Here is a 20,617-nt window from a genome sequence, read left to right on the forward strand (position 1 = left end):
TTAGACAGAATAGGTGGATTAAGAAGTAATCGAGGCAACAAGCAAGAACCAGATACAAAACTAACATGGATGAACAATTGGAACGACGTCGGGGTGGAAGATCGCAGTGAAGATGAGACCAGGTTCTGCTATTTCCATCAACATTCGTGCGCCAACTTTCAGTCCGTAACACTTGAGAAAGTTTATCCAAGTTCGGCCACAAAAAAAGCAGCGATCTTCTTGGTTCATGAACCCAACTCGGAACTTATATCCATGGCTTGTCTTCATTGTGACCATTAAACTGGTGTATTCAGTTATGGCAAGGCCGAGCATCTTGAGTACATGTGTTCTGGCAGAGCAAATAATGCACTGCAGGAAAAATAATATGAGAACACAATGTATTCCCTATCCAAATCTAGAAATAACTTCCTCCTTCACGTCAGTGTTGACCATCGTACTGGTAGCACCTTTTATCCAAATATAGCAATCCAAATTTCCAAATTAGTCGACAGCATGTTCAAAAAAACCCCACCCTCCCGGATAGAAAACAGGATTCTAGGAACATATTGTGCGCGTTTTAAAATCCTGTGTTAGGATGAGAAGGAACAAGTGTGGCGTCTCGCCGAGGGCGCAAAAACCTGCAGGGTCCTCGCACTTTGGGCACTGCAAATGAAACACACTAGATTCAGTAGGAAGAAAAATGCATCAATGGCGGCGGCTGCCATCCTAGGATTACCCGCGACCAAGGGACTTGGATTTATCAGGGATGGACGAAGAATTCGTACCTGGTTCTCCATGAGAAACCCTATGCAATCGCCGAGAGGGGGTTTTCTTTGAACAAGCAGACGAGGGAGAAGGGGATTCATGCCCAGTGAAATATTGCCGCTTCGTCCGTCCAGCTTACTGCTAAAGCTGGAAGGGGGGGGGGTTGTGATTTGACGGCTCATTGGGCATTACTGCGGGGCTACGAACGGGGTGTGTCTACCGTGCAGTTGTGCACTCTAATTTGTGCATATGGCACGTGGACCCCGTTACCGAATGCCCCACATATCAGCGAAAGGAAGTAGAAAGACAGGAGTAACTAGTTACACATAAATATATTTTTGACAGAGAGATACTCCCTCTGTAAAGAAATATACAAATCTTTTATATCACAACTTTATACATAAGAAAAATCAAGGGGAATATATATAACATATATAATTATAAAAAACAGAGTTGTTTTTAACACAGTATAGATGAGTTGGTGATGATGGTGTGCCTGCCATCCTGTAATATAGGTCGTCCGATTTATATCTGACGGATAGGAAGGAAACTATGGCAATTTTGCAAAAAGGTACCCACACACCTCTCCACATTTGCAAATAAGGCCTTCCCTCGTTCATCCTTTTCTCTCACAAGATAAAATACTCATACAAATGCATCTTGATGTTACGTGCAACGCACGGGCATTATGGGGGTTCAGCTGAGAATATAATACTCAGACAGGCTCACGGTTCTGGACTTTGGGCCGCAGGCCCACCCTGCATGTTTGGGGGCCCATGTGTCCTACCTCAAGGCTTTTCATATTGCAAGCGATCGGTACGGCGCTAGTTTTAGATGCTGTCGCAAGGCGAATACACAAAATTGAATAAAGCACAGCAGCTGTTGGAATGAAATCGAACGACAGTTCCTAACCAGCAATGAGAGTTGCAATTCTATCAACGATATATCATGTGATAAATATACTGTCGTATTACTTATACACACATGACACTTGTTTCACCATGCCAGATTATTACATCAAAATCTCTCGAAGGATAGATCAGTTCGGCAGTTGCGTGCTGCTACTGAAGAATTTCAAAGTTGATTTGGACCAGCTCTCCTTGCCGAGAAGGTTCGATTTTGAGATCATCCCCTACCGCAAGATATGATTTAGATTTGAACCTTGACCATCCTTTAGCATCAATCATCGTGCGACCATCCTTTGTACTTACGGTATATTGAGCAGGTTCATTCACACCAAGGCTGCGCATGGTAAGAGAAACTTGGCCGCTGTCGCCCGGATTGTTGAACGACTCCCTCGTTGCTCTAGGAATTCTCTGTTTGCAAACAAGAAGACATACCCAAATAGTTAGATCAACACAGTGAATCATGCGAAACAACATGGAAAGAAAAAAGAATGAAACACTTGGGCGGCCAATGGTTACCAAGAAGGTGGACATGTCGAATTTTGTAAGGACTTTGGTACATGAAGTGCGAACTGCAGCCCAGTCCATTGCCGGTGCAACTGCTCGTTCGGTTGCAGCTGCACGGGCCGGAGCAGATGCAAGTGCAAGTGTTGGTGCAGGTACCGAAGCCGCTGCTGCTGCCGGAGATGGTGCTCCTTGTAGAGCTGGTGCCGGTGTCGATGCCCGATCCTCCGATAGATCAGCCTGATCCGCTGACGCGGTCGGTGCCCAATCCTTAGCTGGATCAAGCTAAGCTGCTACCGCTGTCAGTGCTAGAGCAACTACCGGTGCTCGATCTGTTGCTGAAGGTGGTACCGATGTGCGAGACAGCGGCGATCGTGTCTGGTCGGCTATGATCAGCTTTCTAACTTGACTAGGCTTCGTGTCCGTGATCCAGTTTTTTTCTTCATTTCTTTTAAACGCGAGAAGGACTAATTGTGGCGTTTTTGTTAAACCAAACTGCAGTTCATCATAGGGATTCAGCTTGTACTTAGACAACAGACTGATCCAATTTTTTCTAGTAATGTAAGTGATGGACAGTGCCTTCGTTACTGACACGACATAAGAAGTGAAACCTGCAAAAATAGCCATCGTAGAGCGAACCAAACGGTTTATTTTGTGATGACTGTCACATGGCAAAACCTGCATCGTAAAATTGCAGGAAAAGAAAGAAAACATGACATTAAATCAATAAGATTTAGACAGTAAATCAATAAGATTTACTTGATGTGACACGAGTGAATCCTTACCAGGAAATCACTATGTTGAAGTACTAACCAGAAGATTGATCGTCCAACTACGGGTGGCATGCAGGGGCCTCGCCTACTCCCACTAGCAGGACAGTCCAAAGGTCGTGACAAATCGTATGGACCGAACATCCATGCTACTGGAAATCTTGGTGGGTGCGATAAAACCCTGCAATGCATACAGATATTGGAGTGTAACCATAATTGATAAACCGTCCTCACAAAAAATATGATCTGGATACTTCAAAACATACAAACTGAATTGAGTGGACAGACATTAACATAGACCGTTCCCAGGACTGACCACACACCAAAAGCGGCAGTACTAATAGACAATACAGGGTTCACAAAACACAAATCAAGTACTGAACAATAGTACTTACTACAGACAAGCAAAGTTGCACTAATTAAACTCTGCAGACTATTTCTTGCCACCGGCCTACGGGATTAACCCTGCATAACTGACTAGGCCATGGACTTCGTGAGAGATGTCTACATGCACCATCACCATCTCGTCAACCTTGGATAACCTAACAGAGTGGTCTTTCCACTCATAAACATGATGATGAAGACAGGCCGCATCAGATTTGTTGGGAAGCTTTACAAGAACCACACCCTTCGTAATCGAAGGCACAGCCAGGAAATTGTTGTGGTCAAGTACAGCCTCGAGAACATGCCTGACAACAATGCTACAGGAAAACACTAGTTCAGGACACGTGGTGACAAGGACATAGCAGCTGGATAGTTTAGCAGTAGAACTCATCCTCAGGTCTTCCAGTTCACACGGCATGACTTTGAGAACTTCATCTCCACCGCGGACCTGGTTCTAATTCAAACAGAAACCATATTTTATTACTACCTCTGTTCAGAAATATAAGATGATTTTCGATATTATACTCCATATATGACTACATATACGCACAGAAATGAGTGAACAAAGACACTAGAACATGTCTTCAAAGGCATGCAAGTAGAGGGATTACTTGCAATATCCATAACACAAGTTACTAAGGCAAATATACCCTCTTCAAAGGTAGCATTGATGTTCATAAAGTACTCCCTCCATCCCGAAATTCTTGTCTTAGATTTGTCTAGATACGGATGTATCAAGTCACATTTTAGTATTAGATACATCCGTATCTAGACAAATCTAAGACAAGAAATTTGGGACAGAGGGAGTAGTTGAAAGTAATCTATAATAAATCAGTGTCAACCTCTCGCATGTTTTGGTCAAAAGAGGAATTTAGAACCGTCATTTGGCCCACAAAAATCACATGCAAGATCACCCAGAAAGTTGTACTACTAGTACTGGTACTGCGTGTTAGATGAAAAAACACGATCAAGATCGAGAAAAAGATCGTCAAGAAGAGATATTACCTGGACTTGCTTAATGAGGGATCCTGGAGAGGGGGGCTTGGACAGGGCGATGGCTTTGAGCTTGTTTGCGGTAGTCTTGGCGGGGTGCTTGCGCTTCTTCGTACCATGAGCCTCGACGGTTTTGGCCAGAGCCATAGACATCACTTTGGCCGGTGCTCCAGCGTCCATCAAGAAACTGTCAAATATAAATAAGAAAAGAAACCATAATCACAAACCCAAAAGAAGAACAGAGAGGGAGTTATAGGATCAGTCTCGGGGTTGCAAGACCCGGCCTTGGCCAGAATCAACACCATTGATGCGCTCACCTTTCCTTCTTTGGGAGAGAAGAACAATGGCAGAAGCAGGTCGGGGTTTTCTTGAAGAAATGAGGAACAAGATGAGGGAGAAGCGAGTTGGGTAGAGAGGAAGCTGAGAGAGAAGAGTGAAATGATGGTTGCTTTGTCCGTCCAACTTATTGCTGGAAAGGAGGGGGTTTTGTGATTTGACGGCTCATTGGGCATTACTGCGTCGCTTCGATTGGGGTAGTCTACCGTCACTCTACTACGGAGTAATTTAGTGCATGGCTGGTGGACCCCGATGCTGGCTGTCCCACACGTCGGCGAAAGTGAGTAATTTAGTGCATGGCTGGAGGAGGATCCGCACGGTAGAGCGTGTCCACTATTTTTCTGAAGAAAAAAATGATTACAACAAGCGTTTCCACTCTTACGACGGAGGAGTGCGAAACACGGCAACCACTTGAACATACACAGTGCTCCTACTACTAGGCATGTGCAGTGGTTCATACGTCAGTAGTACATAATCTTGTTACTAGTGTAGTAAGATATGACGACAACAAATGATGTTGTGCGTATGTCAACTATATGAACAGTAATGTAGTAACATAGTACCGCTTTTTCGACTGTCCGGTCGAGAATGAACGGTGAGATCAATGTTAACAGAACTAGGTCTACAGCGCACGGAGAGTACGGTGCTACAGTACTCCACGAAACATGAACCATATGAAGCACGAATAGTGTTAGGCAGGGTGTATGAAGGGTGCACGGGATGGGAGTAAAAGTTCCCTTCTCGACCCACTTTTGGGTGTTTGGCAGAGTGCATGAAGGGTGCATGAGTCCACACTAGTAGGTTAACACAAATACACGAAGAGGAAACAACTATATTGAGATGAGAGTTCAACCAAACACACCCACACGCTTTGTGCTACAGTGACTGATCTGCATCGTCTGAGTTTGATCCAACGGTCAGGTTGCACCGAGACATGGACATGCCCATGCAAAGGGCGCCTAAACACCATCGAAGTCCCTCTGATTCTCGAGGCGCACGACATTGGTGATGCAGGGGGCGAAACGGCTGAAAGGCAATGCAATCTACGGGAAGGCGGAAGGAGCCAGCCGAGGAGCGGGGAATCTTTTGGTTTTCACCATGGTAAAACACCAGTCGACGACTTCTCACATCAGGGAGCAGTGGGTTTTACATGCGGAGTCATCGTGACTAATTGCTGCCGCGCCTGCTCCCGTCAATCAAAAAATTAAAAATCCTGCCGCGCATGCTCCCGTCAATCAAAAAATTAAAAATCCTGCAGCACCCAAACACCAGAGCAACGCCGCGATGGATATTTAAATTTACCTGCCGGCAAGTAGATAAAAAAGGGGTGAAAAAACAAATGTGGCGGCAGCCTAGCTAATCAGTCGAACTAGCCCAACTAGCTAGCCACCGTGCTTCACTGATGTACTTGGCGGGAAAGGTGGTCTTTCGTGACTTGACGACTCATTTACTTGCTTCGGCGAAAACGCGCGGTAGGGCATCCCACGTCAGGATGAATATAAGCGTGCACCACCCGGGAGGACCCCGAAACCGCGCGGTAGGGTGTGCCATGTCTCAGCACAGAGAAAAAATGTGCGTGTAAAAATTTACCGTATCAGACGTAGTACCTATGGTTCGACCTCGGGACCCAGCCAGTCGGTCGAAAACACCCCACTAGCCACACAGCTTCATCATGCTAACATGGCACGGAGGATAGGTGTGGTTAGCTCCATCTCGACCAGCCACAACGTCTCTTGTTCTAGGCTATTATTCTATTTTCCAAGCTTTTTTTTAGTTGTAATAACACCACGGCAAGCTAGCGTGTGTGCCCATCCAAAGGTTAGCCGATGGAGAGAAGAGAGAGATCGCAGACCTGGGACCCACCAGTAAGTGAGTCAACGGTCATGCACATGTTGACGAGGCACTCCCTCTACTCTACTCAACGTAATACTGTATAAAATCAAGTTATGGGACAAAGCCAACAACCATTGTTGTTTCAGGCTATCGACTTACTCTTTGTAGTCCAAGTTGCCAGTTCGAACCTCGTCTTTCAGATTTGTTAGTTTTAGGTCCAAATTTGATTAATGACAAGTGGGACCCCCGTGTGTTGTTCCGATATTTCAGTGTAGGATGGTTTTTTGAACAAACATCTTTGCGTGGTTAGACAAGTAACGGCATGAGTTACACGTATTTTGCAAGTTTACGAACAAAAATGACCGGCATAGAATATCACATCCACCCCGCAGCTTAGATGCTATGGTGATACGAGTTTTTACACCGTTGGAAGTGAGATCCAATGGCTTGGGAGTAGTCTTTGTAATTATGCGCAATTTCCAAACTCTCCAAAGGTTTTTTTGCAAATAAAACATTCAGGCCTCGTGTGTGCCGCTGCATCTTGGATCCAACGGCTCCCCGTTGCTCATATTAGGTGCTCCCCGTAGCTTAATTACTCGCTACGGTGATCTGAGCATCTAGGTCATATGATCAGTGATCAGATGGCACATGCGTAGTACTTGTACTTTCTGCGGAATTCCCAAACTCTCTCAGCGTATATTGCAAAAACATTCAAACCTCCTACTCTGGGCCGTTAGATCTCCGTGAACTCGTATCACCATAGAATCTACGGTGCGGGAGCACCTCATATTCTCCCGTGCGAGAAAACATAAGGTGCTCTCGCAGCTTGGATGCTACAGTGATACGAGCTTCGAGGTCGTTTGATCCGAGATCCAATGGCATCTGAGCAGTCTTTGTGCTTGTAAGCTGTGGCCGAACTCTTTGGGGGCTTTTCTGCAAAAAACCATTAGAACCACCGAGGAGGTGTTGGGTCACAAATCCAACGGCTCCGAAGAGCTTGTATCACCAAAGCATCTAAGGTGTGGTAGCACATGATATTCTTACATACAGGAGAATATGATTGCCTCCTTCATCTTAGATGCTACGGTGATATGAGCTTCGAGGTCGTTGGATATGGGATCCAAGGGCATCTGAGTAGTTTTTTTTACAAATTGTGTGCAATTCTCAAACTCGTCAAGGTTTCTTGTAAAAAGATTAAGACATCATGTGAGCTGCTATATCTCAGATCTACAAGCTCCAAGCAACTCGTATCGGCATATAGCATCTAAGGTATGGGGGCACATGATATTCTCCCGGGGAGGAGGGGTGGGGGTGCACAACCAATCGGTGGTTGGGAGGGTGGGGACAAATATAATCTAAACAACCCTAAACAAAGCTTCACAATTTTATCTAAGGTCGAGGGGTTGACCCCCGACAATCATAGCTCCGCCTAATTAAACACAACATTTGCATGTACTGTAGTACTAGACTTAATATTCATGTTTCAGTTTCATGTTCATTTTAAACATTGAATTGAGGACCGTGCATGTCTTACATTTTACTCCATTCGTTCGTAAATATTAATCTTTTTAGAGATTTAAAATGGACTGGCACATACGGATGTATATAGACATATTTTAGAGTGTAGATTCACTCATTTTGCTCCGTATGTAGTCACTTGTTGAAATCTCTAAAAGACTAATATTTAGGAACAGAAGGAGTATTTTTGAATTCGTGTCATACATGCATGGTTTTGGAAAAATAGATGCACTATACTTATTGGATTGTTGTTGTGTTCGTGTGTGGGTGCCTGTGTGTGTGTGTGTGTGGTCATATGCTTGATACATACAAAGTTTTCTCACCTCCATATTGTTCATCTTTTAAATTTGAATTTGCATTGAAAAACTTACTAGGGATATGATGCGGAGCATCCCATGATCATCCCCATGGACCTACCATCATCTCATCAAGAGCCAAGAGGACCCATGACACGAGCACGAGCTAGAGCTCTCGAGAACGAGGTGACTTCCTTCCTTACTGATATCGCATATGATCCACTCGAGACATGGCTACTACCTAAGTCCGATGTGCTATGCATGATCAGGTGTCAAGAGGACCCTCACGAAGATGCACGTGAAGACGGACAAGCCACCAAGTCCATGGATGAAGAGAACCAACGGAAGAAGGCAAGTTCACCTTCCAGGCCCCGGACATCCGGCCATGGCCCCGGACATCCGGCCCCTAAAGATGTCAACAACAGCAGTAGCCCAGCCATCCAAGTGCTACAGGGCCCGGACATCCGGCCCCTGCCCCGGACATCCGGCTCCTCCCGAAGCCCCGGAAATCCGGCCCCTCGCCCGGACATCCGGCCCCGCCTATCCAGAGAGCACAGAATGCATCCACGCCAGCCCGGACATCCGGCCCCCAGCCCGGACATCCGGCACGTCCTGAAGGCCCGGACATCTGGCCCGACGCCCGGACATCCGGCTCCACCTGTCTGCGCACAGTAAAGGGGCCGAAGCCCATGTACCTCTTCGCCCCCATAGACTATATATACTCCATCCCCTTCCTCTTTCTAGGGTTAGCAAAGGATTAGCTCATTTAGAGATAGAGCTTTGCTCATCCATTGCGGATCTACTCCACGAGAGAGACCGCGGCCCCTCTACGGAGAAGATCACCTTGGATTCAAGACCCCCTCTTGGGTGGCCCCCATCAAGACTTCCTCACGGAGAATAACCGGTTACCGTTTGTATCGTCCGTTGTTGACTTTGGATCTTGTATCTCACCTTTGTGTTCATCGATCTAGTGCATGTGTGATCTATTCTTGTTGGTTGAGTGATTTCTCCCGTGTTCCCCTCGTGTTTCCCTCGTGTTTCCCCTCGTGTTCATCACGATCTTCGTAGGGATCAGCTCCTTTCATGAAAGATCGGCCATCTAGGCTTCCACCCTACATCATCTTGGTATCATGAGCCACGTTGATCACGATTTCGAAGCCCCCTCTCTTTGTTTTCTAGCTTGATTTTGTTGTTTTTCGTCCTAATCCAAAAATTGCCCCACAAAAATAGCCCCAATTTTTTTTGTGATTTGTTGGTGTGATGATGTTTTGTTGGATTTGATCCGCGGATTTCGTGTGTTGCAGGTAGATCTAGCTTTTCCCCATCTTTTCCCCAAATTCCATCCACAAAATCTTCTGAATTTTGCCCCGGATTTGACCTCTCCACGCGGTGTTCTTCAAGTTCATCCACGGATCCCGAGTTCGGACATCCGGCCCGAAAGCCCGGACATCCGGCCCCTGACAGCATTACTTCCATCCTCCACTCCGTTTACCGCCTAACTTTCGTCCAATTTTGTACCGGTGCCCACATACACTTCCGCATACCACCACCACTTCCGCATACCACCACCATAGCCTTTCCCGCTACCAACTCCGACAATTTTGACCCGTTTTGCTTTGAGAATTTGAGTTGTGGTTTCCGTGTCCTATTGTGTTTCGGCTATCTAGGTACGGTTCGGCATCAACATCACCACCTCTCATCTTCGCCAAGGACTACTACGAACAGCTACATCACTTTGGTATCACCTTCACCTTCATATCATCTTGGTATCCTGATATCATCATACTCTCTTGCATTTGCATTGATAACCCCATAGCCTTACTTTTGCGTAGCTTACCCATCGAGACTAGCCTTTGAGTATTGCCGGCAACGTGACTTGTGCACATTAGTGTTCATACTTCCCATAACATACATACCATCATTGAGTTGCATATCTTGGAAACATCTCTTGTGTCACAAAGTTTTCTTCGCATACACAATTGCTATCTTGGTTCGTGAAGCATTGCATGAGAAAAGAGCTCAAACAACAAAGAGCCAAACAAGCTTTTAAGCAAAAGGGAAAGATAAGCAAAAGAGCTTATAAGCAAGAACCATAGCATCATTCAACATTAAGATTGTCATACTCGATCATCTTGGATCAAAGCATAGGAACATCATACATATAGCATACTTGGGATAGCAGTCGTTGCATTTTTGCTTAGTAGGTTGTGCACAAGTTCGTATCCGCCTATTGCGCAATCATGCTAGCGTCTCTCTAGTGTTGTGCAACAAGAGCATCTTGGTGGATTCCACATTTTGGCTCACCCTTGGTTGCACAACCCCACATTATCTATTTACGTGTGTGTTTCCGTGTACCATATATTGCTATCGGTCTACTTGTTGCATTTGCAAATTTGTGAATCTTTTCCAACATTATTGAGTCTCACTTACAATTGCATTAAATTTTGTGCCACCATCCTAACCAAGCTCCACTATAAGCTTTTACTTGTGTAGGTGTGAGAACCGACAAGAATTGGTACCAATTGTGCTATTTCCTTGATACACATTGGAGTGATCTTTGATCCATTTTCAACATCGGTCAAGGTACATTTGGTATTGGTTCTTCTTTTTCTCCCACTCACATATCTTTGTTTGGAATGATGGATAGGCCAAGTACTTCTACCAACCCACTCTTCTTGGAGCAAGACGACGACATGTCATCCTACGTCACCAAGACTCAACTATTTGGTGCACACCGAGCTTTGCATCAAGAACAACTTGCTTTGGGCGATCGCATCGACAACCGCGCCACCGACCTACGACAATCCAAGCAACGTACAAGAGACTACTTCGACACATCCATGAGTTCCCTCAAAGAAGATATCCGAACCATGATGGTCCGCTCTTCTACAACTTCGTCCTCGTCAAGACGGAGCCGCTCAAGCCGACACTCCGACGACACTATCTCCGGTTCAAGTACATCGACATCGAACACTCTTCGTCGTGCCGCGCGTCAAGACCGTCAAGCTAACCGCAATCCTCTACACGACACCGACTCTCAAGAGCATCGACATCGTCAAAACCAAGCTGCTTTCGCACAAGCACAAGAACGGCAACGCCAACGATAACAAGAACAAGAGGAGCGAGCGCGACAACATCAAGATGCACAAGACGCTAAGGCGCAACGTCAAGAACAACAACTACGTGAAGCTCAAGCACTTGAGGCGCAAAGTGCCCTTCAAGATTCAAGTCGTGCCGTAGCCAATCGAGGCCGACAAGCTCGACTACATCAAGAAGCACTTCGCGACGAAGCTCAAGAAAGGATTTACCAAGCACGTGTGCATCGACAAGCTCCTCGTCAAGATCGACAAGCTCCTCCTCACGCGAGACAAGAACGTCAAGTCCATCGAGAGCAAGAAGACTATGGACCCCGTCCTCGCCAAGAGCAACATGAGGTCGACAACCCTCCTCGCCAAGAGCAATATGAGGAAGACAATTCTCCTCGCCAAGAGCAACATGAGGAAGACAACCCTCCTCGCCAAGAACAACATGAGATTGCCAATCCTCACCGACATGGGCGTCATCATCCCCGACCCCAACACAACGAAGAGCAATGATATGGCAAGCTAAAGTTCACCATGCCCAAGTTTACCGGAAGCAATGACCCTGAAGAGTACATATCATGGGCATTGAAGGTTGACAAAATCTTCCGCTTGCACAACTACGAAGGAAAGAAGAAGATCGCAATGGCATCCCTTGAATTCCAAGACTACGTCCTCATTTGGTGGGAACAAGTCATTGAGAGCCGAGCGGCAAGAGGTGAACCACCCATCACCAATTGGGCACAAATGAAGGATGTCATGAGAGCACGATTCGTGCCAAACTACTACAACCGCGACCTCTTGAAGAAACTCCAACAACTCAAGCAAGGAACCAAGAGCGTTGAAGAGTATTACAAGGAAATGGAGATTGCCATGATATGAGCCAATGTCAAAGAAGATGATGAGCAAACTATGGCACGATTCTTGAATGGACTCAATCACCCTATCTAGAAGATTGCCGACTTCCAACCATACTCGAACCTCATCGAGCTAGTGCATCAAGCTACCAAAGCGGAACGGCAAGTACAAGACGACTTCAAGTATGCCAAGTTCTCATCCAAGTCCTATGGCCTCTCCAACAATCAAGCTTCGACGACTCCAACACATTCTACCTCAACCAAGCCATCTACAAGCAACGGCGACAAGTCAAGTTACAAGAAAACTTCGACAAGCTCAAGTCGTCCTCCTACTACAAGCAACTTCAAGCCGAAAGCTTCATCATCTACTCCAACCGATGAGACCATCAAGACAAGTTCCATCAAATGTTTCACATGCGGAGGCCGAGGCCACAAGTCCTTCGAGTGCACAAACAAGCGCACCATGATCCTCAACGATGACGGAACCTATGACTCCATGAGTAAAGGAGAAATGGAAGCTCTTGAGCAAGTGGCCATGCACCGACAAGTGAATAATGAAGAAGAAGATGATCACATCTTTTGTGACGAAGACTCAAGTCCCGCTCTTGTTGTCTCCAAGGTCTTGACTCTTCAACATCAACAAGACGAAGATCAAAGATGCCATATCTTCCACACAAAGGCCGGCATCAATGGACGGTCCGTCAAGCTCATCATCGATGGAGGGAGTTGCCATAACTTAGCAAGTGAAGAACTATGCTCCAAACTCCAATTGGTCAAGATGAAGCACCCTCACCCCTAGAAGGTTCAATGGCTAAGCGACACCGGCACAATCCAAGTCGAGCATAGGGTACAAGTCTCTTTCAAGATCGGCGCCTATGAAGACACTTTGGAGTGTGATGTCCTTCCGATGACCATTTGCCACCTCCTTCGATGGCCATGGCAATTTGACCGAGGTGTCATTCACAATGGGCGTACAAATCACTATAGCTTCAAGATGAAAGGGAAAGAGTTTGTGCTACGTCCTATGTCTCCAAGCCAAGTGCTCGCCGACAAGCAAAACACCCATCATGGAGAGAATAGTGAGAGAGCGAACCACCAAAAAGAGAGTGAGCGCCACAAGCCCAAATTGAGTGCCTCCACGATGAGCGACAAGAAAAACTTAGTCCTATTTGCCACCAAACGTGAGATGAGAGAAGTGTGTGAGAACCCATCAAGTGTCCTACACTATGTCCTATTGTGCAAGGACAAGGCACCAAAAACTAACAACTCTCACGATCTACCTTTGGTGTTATCTTCTTTATTGCAGGAACTCCAAGATGTTTTCCCCGATGAGCTACCTCCGGGTCTACCTCCACTATGAGGCATTGAGCACCGCATCGACCTCATTCCCGGAGCACCTCTACCTAACAAGGCCCCATACCGCGTCACCCCCGAAGAAACCAAAGAAATACAAAGGCAAGTAAAGCATCTCATAGACCAGGGACATGTGCCTGAAAGTTTGAGTCCTTGTGCCGTACCGGTCATTCTTGTGCCAAAACGAGACGGTAGTTTTCGCATGTGTTCCGATTGTAGACCTATCAATGCTATCACCGTTCGATATAGGTACCCCATTCCACGCCTTGATGATATGCTTGATGAACTTAGCGGTGCCACTATCTTTTCCAAAATTGATCTTAAAAGTGGTTACTATCAAATCCGCATACAGGAGGGTGATGAATGGAAAACCGCTTTCAAAACCAAGTTTGGTCTATATGAGTGGTTAGTCATGCCTATGGTTTTATCGGAAGCACCCGGTACTTTCATGCGTCTTATGCATTACGTGTTTCGCCCTTACATTGGTGAATTTGTTGTTGTCTACTTTGATGATATCCTTGTGTTTAGCAAATCTCTCAAAGAACATGTCACCCACCTTCGCACCGTGCTACAAACTCTTCGAAAAGAGCAACTTTATGCTAATATGGAAAAATGCCTATTTGGTGTTGATAAGCTTGTTTTCTTGGGTTTCGTAGTATCTTCTAAGGGTGTTCATGTTGATGAATCTAAGATCAATGCTATTAAAACTTGGCCCCAACCAACCAATTTGCAACAAGTGCGTAGTTTTCTTGGTTTAGCCGGTTTCTACTGTAGATTTGTGAAGGATTTTAGTACCATTGCTTCACCTTTGCATGCTTTGAGTAAGTAAAATGCACCTTTTGTTTGCGGAACATCCCAAGATATCGCTTTCAATGAGCTTAATAATTTGCTTACTCATGCTCCCGTGCTTGCATTACCCAACTTTGACAAACCTTTTGAAATTCATTGCGATGTTAGTGGTAATGGCATAGGAGGTTTGTTAACGCAAGAGAAGCGCCCTATTGCTTATTTTAGTGAGAAACTTTCCGGAGCGCAACTAAGTTATCCCATCTATGACAAAGAGCTATATGCTTTAGTGCGAGTTTTGCATGAATGGGAACATTACCTACGCCCTCATGAGTTCATCATCCATACCGACCATGAAACGCTTAAATACCTTAAGGGTCAAACTAAATTGAACAAGCGTCATGCTAAGTGGAGTGAATTTATTGAGTCATTTCCATATGTCATCAAGTACATTAAAGGTAAGGAAAATGTTGTGGCGGATGCCCTTTCCCGTATATGCATGCTTGTTACTCAACTTGAGTTCAATGTCTTTGGCTTTGAGCATATAAAAGACTTGTATGAGCAAGATCATACATTTGCTATTCCTTATGCCAAGTGTTTGACGCATACTTCTTGGGATCGATACTACATCAAAGATGGATATCTTATGAGAGCTAACAAACTTTGCATCCCCGAGTCCTCTCTTCGCTTGTTGCTTTTGCAGGAATCTCATGGAGGCGGACTCATGGGACATTTTGGACGAGACAAGACATTCGCCACACTCTCCAAGAACTACTATTGGCCCAAGATGTTTCGCGACGTCAATCGCTTCACCAACCGATGCTCTACATGTCGCAAAGCTAAGTCTAAAGCCCAATCTCATGGCCTCTATATGCCACTTCCAATTCCATATCAACCATGGGAAGATATTAGCATGGATTTTGTGCTTGGTTTGCCTAGAACTCGAAATGGCAAGGATTCTGTTTTTGTTGTTGTGGACCGATTCTCCAAAATGGCACATTTCATTCCTTGCAACAAGATAGACGATGCTTCACATGTTGCAAATTTGTTTTGTAGGGAAATCTTGCGCCTTCATGGAGTGCCAAAGACGATTGTCTCGGACCGCGACGTCAAGTTCTTGAGTTACTTTTGGAAGACCTTGTGCGCCAAGCTTGGAATCAAGCTTTTGTTCTCTTCGGCATACCATCCACAAACCGACGGCCAAACGGAAGTGACGAACCGCACGCTCTCCACTCTACTACGCGTGTTGATAAAGAAGAACATCAAGGAGTGGGAGGAGTGCCTACCTATCGCCGAGTACGCCTACAATCGTGCAAGACATTCGACTACCGGCAAGTCCCCCTTCGAGGTCGTCTATGGCTTCAACCCATTGTCACCATTGGACATTCTACCTCTACCGCTACAAGAGCGCACAAACATGGACGCGAGTGTCCGAGTCAACTTCCTCAAGAAGATGCATGAAGATACAAGGAACACCATCGAGCGCCAAGTACAACGACTCGCGACCAAGCTCAACGTCAACAAGCAACCCATGATGTTCAATGTTGGAGATCTTGTGTGGCTACACCTTCGCAAGGATCGCTTCCCCAAGGAACGCAAGTCCAAGCTACTACCCCGAGTGGATGGACCCTTCAAGGTGCTTGCACGCTACAACAACAACGCATACAAGATCGACATACCATGCGACAAATACTCCGTGAGCGACATCTTCAACATCAAAGATCTCTCCCCGTACCATGGTGATGAGGATTTCGATCCGAGGTCGGATCTTTCCCAAGGGAGGGGAGATGATGCGGAGCATCCCATGATCATCCCCATGGACCTACCATCGTCTCATCAAGAGCCAAGAGGACCCATGACACGAGCACGAGCTAGAGCTCTCAAGAACGAGGTGACTTCCTTCCTTAGTGATATCGCATATGATCCACTCCAGACATGGCTACTACCTAAGTCCGATGTGCTATGCATGATCAGGTGTCTAGAGGACCCTCACGAAGATGCACGTGAAGACGGACAAGCCACCAAGTCCATGGATGAAGAGAACCAACGGAAGAAGGCAAGTTCACCTTCCAGGCCCCGGACATCCGGCCCCTGAAGATGTCAACAACAGCAGCAGCCCAGCCTCGGTTGAGTGATTTCTCCCGTGTTCCCCTCGTGTTTCCCTCGTGTTTCCCCTCGTGTTCATCACGATCTTCGTAGGGATCAGCTCCTTTCGTGAAAGATCGGCCATCTAGGGTTCCACCCTACATCAGGATACCATGAAATGTGAAATCCACGTTGAGATCACTATATCACAAACTCACTCTAATTCAACAACTCGTCATAAATCAATTACCACGTTGAGATTAGTATTTGCAAGGAAAATACGGGCATTGTAATACACATAGTTTCATTCGGCAATTTAAAATGTTCCTTTCGTATTCTCGAATGGTAGGACCCAACGGCGTACCAGCCAGACCTTGGCTCGTGTTGATCCTAAAAAAAAAACGGGCTCGTGTCCTCCTGGTGGCATGCGTGGTACGCACATTAGGCAACCCCAACCAGTCGAGCCTCCGCGTTTCGAGTCGAAATATCTGGCGGCCAGAATTCCAGCCCTAGGAAATTCCCTTCATGTCCCCGATCCATAATGACCACCGATGAACAACGGTGGGATGCTTTAGTAACTAGACAACGTTACCTGCCGTGCCGAGCACGGTTCAATTCCCTCGGTCGCCGCTCGCCAAGGTCACCCGTCAACTGCATTGCCTAGTACTACTACTACTACACCAGGATGAGCACAAAATTGAGCCTGTTTGTTCGTGCCTAGTACTTGAGTTAATATATCAGGCAATGCACTGGTACGGAGGGATTATCCTTTTACTCTGCATATATATAACTTGTCTGAAGTCTAACTAAGCAAAATGTTTGACCAAATCCTTTCTTAAGAAATACAACATGACAGATGTATGGCTTGAAAATTTATTGCATGATGCAGGTTATGATATTGTTTCGAATCCTGGATCTTAAATTTCAGAAAATCCAAAAGTGACCATAAATTCTTGAAACTGTGCATGGTCACGTGATAAATAATTTTTTTCTTCAATTTGAGACAAGCTACTTATGACAAGTTGCACAAATGAAGAGCCAAGGTATTTTGGAACAAAGACCTGTCACGTTAAGGCGAACGCTTTCACTATTGAAACCGTGGGGGTTTACGTGCCGCCACGAGTCCCGCTTCTCATCGGCAGGTGCCGTTCGAGCAAGCGTGTGAGTCGACAGGAGGCGTGCGAGCAGACCGCTGCGCCGGCTGACAGGGAGGCGTGCGAGCAGACCGCTGTGCAGGCTCACCGGGAGGCGAGCCCTTTGACCAGGCTCCGCCGCCCACCTTCGTCCCAACTACTCCCACTTTTAATGTCGCCGGCGCTGCAGTTTAAAATCAACCCCGCACTACCTGGTATCGCTACAATCTTCTCTCTTCCTCTCCGATTCTCCTGTCGTCTACCTCCAACCAGCCTGACCTAAACGTACGCCATGCCGCATCACGATGGTCTGCCCTTAGTCTTCCAATTTCCTGAGGAAGACACCCAGCCGAACTCTCAAGAACATAAGGCGCTTTGGGACGAGCTTGAACTGGCCTTGCAGGAAGACGCCGCACATGTCCCCGCTCCCGTTCCGGCTCCTGTTGCCCCGACTGTGCCAGCGCCCATCCCCGTGGCATTGATGGGCTGGGAGCCGCACCTTGTCGCCGAGCTTGATGCCACGGGGTTCCACGAGATCCCCGCCAACTTTCACGCGCCCGTGCACCTGCCAGCGCATGCGCCTGCGCGTGCACTGACGCGCACGCCCGTGCTGGTGCCCGTGCACCTGCCAGCGCATGCGCCTGCGTGTGTAGTGACGTGCGCACCCGTGCCGGTGCCCGTGCACACGAATGTCTCCGCCGCGCCGTTGACAGCGCCTGCCCCCGTGCGGGTGCCAGTGCCCCACTCAGCGGCATGGATGGCCGCCATCGACCGCTTCCTTGCACCAACGCCAGTCGCCTCCTCCCGCCAGTTGACTCGCTCCGAAGTCCAGAACATTTTGGCCGTCCTTGAAGCTAGGCCAACATCCAGGAGTACACCAACAACGGCGCAAGGCGCCGCCGTCGCCGTCGGTCAGTGGCCCGACGACACACAGAGCACGGTAGGGGAGCCGCTTCCCACCGCAAGACGCCCCCGCCGCCGCTGCGTAATCTAAATTTGCCATGAAAAACGTTCGGATTGCCATGCTTAAAATCCGAACGTTTATCATTTCCGTTTATTTTAGATCGATCGTCGTATAATTTAAAGTCGGAGTCAGACTGAACGAAATCTATGGTTTGATCGATTGAATGTTCTGCTAGAGCCGTATCAAATTAAATATAAAACGTCATCAAGCCACATGTATTCCTTGTCATCCAACAACCTAGACTGCTTCAATGTCGAGCGCTCAACACGTTTAGCGTGCAGTTAATTTCATGCCAAAAATAGTGCTAATCACATAATAACACGCAAATAATATCCTACTTAATATCCACATGCACTTAATATACTTCCAAATTAACGTTCATTGCACGTACACACTGACTAGTGCTGCTAGCACGTGAAACTGGTGCCGTAACTTGTGAACACATCCAGATATGGTCAACGGCAACATCGCCCGCGAGTTCTTCGTGTTTGCCCGTGTATCTAAACGCAGAAGGGGAGGAGAGAGAGAGAGCACACATGGAACCCACCAGTAAGTGAAGGCGAATAGTACTAAAAATAATATTACATGTTATCCATTAAATAGGCTGTGGTAATATAAAAACATTATGTGAATAAAGGGAGGTACAACAAACATTGATGCTCTACGTATGTTGCCTATTGACGTGCGGCTTGAAGGCCCTGGTCGCATGTTCGATCCTCGTCCTTTATTTTTTAATTTGTATATGGGTCCAAACTTGTTTCATGACATGTGGGCCCCTCGGTGTGTAGTTTGTAGCACTTTAATTTGTGGGTCGAAATTTGTTGCATTCCAAGTGGACTATCGGTGTGTAGTTTTGTAGCTTATATACAAAATAATTAAAGAGAACAACAGAGTTTTTGCAATAATACCATGGTGCAACGTTGAAGGCGAGAAAGGACGTGAGAGACAGCGATGACTGAGGCAGAGGGAAATCAACTAGGGGAGTTGCGGGGGTTGCAACGGTGTTTGGAGTAGTTGTGGGCCGAATGACACGAAAATATAATCTAAACCGACCGGAATAAATGCCTACAAAAATTAATCCAAGGTTGGAGTGCCCCTCGCAATGTAAATAGCTTCGGCTTTGCGAGGAATGGAGAGGTAGCTTCAATGTGTGGAAGATATGGCGTGAGAAAGCGAGGTCAATCGAGAGACATATAGATAGAGAGACAAAGTGAGTGTGGTCCGACATTCATTGAACAGATATATATGCTCTGGAGAGATATTGTCTGATTGAGTTTTTGGCAAGGGTGAGGGCTGTAAGATAGAACTTGAGAGATGATCCAGTCACAGACGTGTAGATATATATTGTGCGTGGGAGGAAGCAAGGTCAATCGATCACATAGGGTCGTCGTGCGACCGAAAGAGTGAGACGGGTTGGAGAGAGTGACCTAGATAGACAATGTGCATGAGAGAGTATACAATGTGAATAGGTCGAACTGGGCTCAAACATGGTGATATATCGTTTTTGTCCGAGAAAGAGCGAGGTCAATCGAGACATACAAAGAGAGAGAGACAGAGAGATTGAGCGAGCGTGGCCCACCATGAGGTCGGAAGAGTGGGGGGCGCTTGGATGGACTGACCTAGATAGACAATCTGCGTGAAAGAGTGTAGAGTGTGTCGATCAAGGCTCAAACAGGGAGATATATCATTTGTGTGTGAAAGAAAATGAGGTTAAACGAGACTCAGATAAAGAGAGCGAGATTGAGCGAGTGTGGCCCACCGTGCGGAAGAAAGAGTGAGACAGTCTCGAGGGAGTGACCTAGATAGACAACGTGCGTGCGTGCACACGAGAGGTTGGGGGGCTAGATAGGAAATGCATGTATTTAGCGTGGGAGGGTGAGAGGGAGAGGGAGAGAGAGAGCTCGGCATGGGTTGCAATGGCGGGTGTGTGAGGTAAATACATTTGGTAACAGAGTGGAAAAAGGGGGTTGTGTAGTTGAGAGAGTTAGAGATCGAATCATGGAGAGAAAGAATGAATGTGCGTTGGAAACCGATAGCTTCCTAAGGTGGTTAGGAGAGGAAGATTGACCGATACAG

Source organism: Triticum aestivum, chromosome 6D, assembly GCF_018294505.1.
Source record: "Triticum aestivum cultivar Chinese Spring chromosome 6D, IWGSC CS RefSeq v2.1, whole genome shotgun sequence".
NCBI classification, from domain to species: Eukaryota; Viridiplantae; Streptophyta; class Magnoliopsida; order Poales; family Poaceae; genus Triticum; species Triticum aestivum.